General features: G+C 38.7%; 1 protein-coding gene across 2 annotated transcripts in view; it reads left to right on the top strand.

Moving 5' to 3' along the window:
* RNF17 (ring finger protein 17) overlaps positions 1-6000 on the top strand; it is a 3936714-nt gene that overhangs the window by 2831789 nt on the left and 1098925 nt on the right. The window lies entirely within an intron of this gene.

Raw genomic sequence — 6000 nt, 5'->3', positions numbered from 1 at the left:
GAAAAAATAGGTAATTGCTGTGATAGGGGTATTACTTGCTCCAATAACTGACTGCATTTGATGGTGTTTTATTCATCTGTAGTAAGAAATTATGTACATTTTTGGGACATTATTACTCAGGTGTTATTTCCTAGATTTGATAAATGTCTTGCTGCCATGCTTAAGCAGCTAGTGAAAGTGTGAGGCAGCATGCCATGGTAAAAATAGAATTTAAGACTTAAATACAATGAAGTTAGATGTGTACGCCTTGCTCATTTTAAAGGAATCTAAAACTGAAAACAGAATAGTTACCAGTAGGTGGTAGTAAATAACTGGCAAGGTCTAGTTTAGTGTTTTCTTAATTACATGCAAGTGCTGAATTACTGTATACAAAGTGGCAGGGATTCTTTTTCATGCAAGAACATCTAATTCGAAAAATTAGAAAGATGAAGTTGACATGGTGGTAGAAAGTGTATGCAGAAGAGAAGTTAGTGCAGAAGGTGGATGCACATAGTTATAGAACTTATGAGCATGGTACCTGGAACCAATGACAGTTGACTGAAGTTGTGGATGAAGTTTCATTCCCCTCTCATCACCTTAAATTAATGTCTGTTCTTGGCCTCATGTGGTCACCCAATACTACTAAAATGTTTCCATTAGCATTAGTCAGTGATGCACAGTCTCTAAGCTGTCATTAGCTGAATACATTGTGTATCATATGTAAGGACAGTACATTATGATCAGCATGCCCATGTCTAAATCTTCTGCCTTTCCAACAAATAAGGGTGCATTCTGGCTGTCTCATCTAAAAAGCAGGTGAATGCCTTTTGAAATATTTTAGTTTTTTAGTTTATTGTTCCATTTATTATATGCATTTTTTGGAGCTTTTCATCCTGGGCCTTCCATGAAAATAGGCCACAGCGCACTTGGTCATCTAAATAAATACATTTCTGTCTTTAACAGAGCAATCTCTTCCTACTTCAGGATAAAGCTAAACTACTAATTCATTTATTGAACCTCATCTGGAGGGATAGCAGTGTCAGCAGGTGTATTCCTTAGAGCACTGGGCTTCCTTTTGGCTGTCATCATCATGATGTGTCCAAGCCAGGATGCACATGATTTAGACCAACTGTACCTGAAAGCATGTGAAAGTAACACAGGCATCCATCAAACAAGATACTACTGCTGATGCAGCCAGCTTTCCATTTCAGAGGGTCAGAGCTCAGACTATGATGCAGGAGACCTAAGTTCAGTTAGTGAGCCCAGTCCCTGAAGAGTCATTTCAGGGGTGGGATGGATTGGCATTTTTACTTAACTGTTTCCATTGAGGGTAAGGCTTTTATAAAGGGTCGTTACAAATGGTAGACTGATGGCTTTGCCCCTTTCACAACAGTGAGGAAGTGCACCATCGATTTGTCTAGTACTTATTCCAGTTTGGCATCACTGCATACAGGGCATGGGAAAAGGTAGAACATACAACCAGAAAAATAAGACCAGACTGATGAGGATGACTGCTTGCCCCAGCTAGCCTTTGGTTTTCTGGCAGCCAGTGAAGAAACAAGTGGATCAAAAAAGCAAGGAACACCATAACAGCAGCAGGAAGAGCGAGAAAGTCACCGTCCTCAGTGGCCTTCATATAGGAGGATTTGAAATAGAATTACATCATGTGCTTAGGTATTGAAAGAGGTCATTTGTTGTCCCAGAGAGAGCCGAAAGCCTGGCTACAAATTCCTCAGGACAAGCTTGGTTATAGCCACACAGATTTATCACAACGTGGACAGCGTTTGTAGTCCGTCTTTGTCCAAAAAGCATATCAGCTGAAAGGAAATTATAGCCATAATTCTAGTGTTAAAGACATTCTGTATGGTTTGGGCAGTCTGGAATCCTGAAGGTAATCACAGATGGCACTACAGCGATGATCCATAAGCAAGGCAAGGCCCACTCTTAGTAGCTGTGCAAGTTAGTGATAATAGCCTGGGGCATAGCTTTCTGCTTAGATCTTCATCTGCAGGCATCTGTATTCCTTTAGCATTGATCAGTGTTGCAGAGCAGCTAATGTTCATGGTTCCCAGTCATGAAGGAAGACTGGATCCCAAGGTTTTCAGCAGTAAATCACAAGGTGGAGAAAACAAGAGGTAGAGCTGTCTGTCTCAAGGGCAGATCAGTGTTTTTGGATGTTTTGTTCCACTTAACCATGCATAGAAGAATGGGCTGCCAAGTGAATTCTCTGTCTCATAGGAGGGGGTGGGTGTACTTGATGCATTCCTTATGATACCTTTAATTATCTGTATGTTGCAAAAAGTTGCCAGCTACATTCCATAGACTTCAGCCGGTCAAGCACTGCCTCCTGTACCCATTATCCCTCACTTCTCAGGACCACCTCAGATCTCTTTTGCCCCCATACCTAAATAAGTGTGATTGAGTCTTGTACATTTCTTGTATCCTTATTGCTAGTGTTTAGCTGAGGTTTTTTTTGTCATACACCCTGTGTGTGTGTGTTAGTGTTCATATTCTAGTTTTACATAGTGTGTTCAATAGTTTGACAGTGCCTTAGGGTCATTAGGCTCATAGGTAGGGTCCTGTGGGTTTTCCCACCCTTGTGTTCTTATCTGTACTTCTTGTGTGGTATTTGATAGCTGTCTGTTGTTGGTCTTCTAGTAGCTGTAGGTTAGGATAGGTTGGTGTGTATTGTGAGTTACTTGTTTACTGTAGTATTGTACTTTTTTGTATGGATAAGGGGTTTAAAATGTGTTTGGACTATGAGCGTAAGCTTAACTCTCAGGATGCACCCAGTTATTGCTTTTATTATTTAGGGGTTGCTCACTTGGACTCCCCTTGCGTGTTCGGTTTGTTTGCAGTTAATGAGGGTAAAGAAAAGATGGTTCTCAAAGGGCTTTCCGCCTCCTCCAGCTACTCCATAAACTATCTAATGACCCTACCTTGAGAGTAATTAAACCCGATAAGGGGGGAGGGACAGTGATAATGGACCAGACTTTGTACAAGATTAAAATGTTGGAAATATTACAAAATGTGGACAGGTATGAATGTTCTTCCTTGAATGAGATAAATATAGGCAACAAAAAGATTTGGTTAGCTTTGAATGACTTACTCCTTGAAGGAAGTATTGACATGGATTTGTATAAATACCTAAATGTAACTAAACCCCGAGTACCCACAATTTTTGGGGTCCCTAAAGTACATAAGGATGTAAACAATCCACCATTGAGACCGATTGTAGCCTCCGAAGGGTCTGTGACGGCACCCCTTGCAAAATGGCTGGATGAAAAGTTAAAAATGGTGGTGAAGGAAAGCTCTGGGATAGTAAAAGACTCTTGGGACCTGTTGAAAAATTTGAATAAGGGTATTTTTGATGAGAAGATCATGTTCATAACTATGGACATAGTTGACCTTTTTTCCTCTATTCCCTTTGTAGAAGGGTTAGAATGGTTTGAGGAGGGTCTGGTGAATTACGGCAAATTCACCAATAATGATTTTAGGTTGATCTTAACCTTGATGGAATTAGTTGTAAGTAACAATTTTTTGTTTTTTGATGGCGAATTTTTCAAGCAGAAGCAAGGGATAGCGATGGGGGCAAGGTGTGCCCCCATTTATTCCAATATTATCATGTCAGCTTGGGAGAGTAAATTTGTCATTAATTCACCTTACAAGAAGTGCTGGAAATTATATAAAAGATACCTAGACGATTTGTGTTTTCTATGGGTAGGAACTGATGCAGAATTTGCAGCATTTTACGAACATATAAGTCAGTCCACCTCTTTTTTGAAATTCACATACGTGAAGGATTTAAGTTGTCTAAGATATCTTGATATCTTTATAGGGAAGGGACAAGAGAATTTTTATTCCAAAGTGTTTAGAAAGAAATCTTATTCAAATTCGTTTTTGGCGTTTGATAGCGCACACCCACACCATCAAAAGAAAGGTATTGTTAAGGGCCAGTATGTGAGGGGGAGCCGTATGTGCTCCAGAGAAGAAGACTTTGAGTCAGAATGTGAGACCTTGATGAAGATGTTTTTAGCTAGAGGGTACCCCCCTAGCTTAATAAAAGAAATTGAAAATGAAGTCAAGATAGGAAGAGCCACCAAATATAAGCCTATATTAGGTGAAATGAATTGGCAGCTAGATAGTAATAATGAAATTAGTAATGAAAGGGGTAACTTTGTGATGGATTTTAGTGGAGAAGCATACAAAATTAGGAAGATTGTTGAGAATGAATGGAAAAATTTTGGTGAACTCTCGGACTTAAAGGGTGTTTTCAACAAACCATTTAAATGTACCTTTAGAAAGGGGAAAAGCATAAAAAATGTATTAGAAAGGAAAAAACCAAGTGGCATTATTAGGGAAGGCAGGGTCGGTACCTACAAGTGTGGTAGATGCAATCAGTGTCCTTTTGTGGCATCGAAGGATACAGTTTACCTCAAGAGTAGGGATATTTTAATTCCCAGTAAACACTTTGCTAATTGCCAAACGAAGGGTATAGTTTATTTAGCTATTTGTTTAAAGTGTGAGGCATTCTATGTTGGTAAATCCGAGAGAAAGCTAAGGAATAGGATTTACGAACACTGTTATGATATCAAAAACCAAAATGGAACTAATGCCTTGTACAGGCATACATTAAATTGTGATGGAGCTGCCTACACTTTTTTTGTGTTAGATGTGGTAGAATTGGACCCGAGGGGTGGCCTATGGGAAACCTCGATCGAAAACAAAGAACTGGTATGGCAACTGGATTTAGAAGGGAATAAATTCCCTGGGCTAAATGAGACCATATCTATAGCCCCAGTTTTAAAGATGAGAGCTAATAAACTATAACAATGAATAATGTGGGATCTATAGTGGGTTGAATAATTTGATTATTTATTAATTGAACATATTAATTTAACATGTTTATCTGTAACATACTAATTCTTTGTAACCCTTAGCATTACTCTATTTACAGATAAAAATTTCCAAATGAAAATATATTACTGACTTAAAAGTGTACAATTAATTGTTTACTAGGTAGCAGTACAAAATATGCCCTATAGTTGGCACTATCAGTATTAGAATTGGATATGCTTTTTTTCAAGACATTTATAATGACAGTTTTTAAAGTTGTAAAGTGAGTGTTCTGAGTTATATATTTAACTCTGATATTAACTTCGATATGAATATATTTATCTTAATAAGGTTTTTAAAAATTTTAAATTTTTAACTCTGTGTGTTTTTAATTAAAAAGAACTAATAGAAAGAAGTTAGTAGTTAAGCTGTACACAGGAAATCCATATAAGGTTTGGGCACTTTTAATTTTTCAATTGTTCAATTGGGCAATTAATTTGTGAATTATGTGCTGATTTTCAATGTAGAGAGTATATAACAGCCTCATGAAACTTCAATGTGTATCTAGTTTCATCGGAAGAAGTTTCTGAAACGAAAACGCAGTGGACTTTATCGGCGTTTATGCTCTTTGTGTTGTTGCTGTTGCTGTGGTTTTGTGCTCCTGGATGGCGTGTTATTTCCCTATGGTGGAACATTAAAATATTTTAAAAGAAGAACAGAGGTTGCCTCATTTCCTCGACAAGTATATTTTTTTGGGTGTATTGTGAGTTACTTGTTTACTGTAGTATTGTACTTTTTTGTATGGATAAGGGGTTTAAAATGTGTTTGGACTATGAGCGTAAGCTTAACTCTCAGGATGCACCCAGTTATTGCTTTTGTTATTTAGGGGTTGCTCACTTGGACTCCCCTTGCGTGTTCGGTTTGTTTGCAGTTAATGAGGGTAGAGAAAAGATGGTTCTCAAAGGGCTTTCCGCCTCCTCCAGCAAAGGGGATAAATCGCATCAGAGTTCCAAGGATCCCAAGGCTGTCAAGGTGAACTGAAAGGGCTTTGTGGGTCCCTCTTCAACTTCATCTGTTCCATCGGAACCAAAGGTCCCAAGGCCATTGGTTTCCCCAGTGGCTTCTGCTCCATTGCTGGCTGTGACTCACCAAAGCCAGTCTACTTTGGGGCCAGTTGCAGGGAAG

This window comes from Protopterus annectens, chromosome 5.part1 (genome assembly GCF_019279795.1).
Source record: "Protopterus annectens isolate FY-2018-M chromosome 5.part1, PAN1.0, whole genome shotgun sequence".
Taxonomy (NCBI): Eukaryota; Metazoa; Chordata; order Ceratodontiformes; family Protopteridae; genus Protopterus; species Protopterus annectens.
This window is presented reverse-complemented; position numbering and strand designations above follow the sequence as displayed.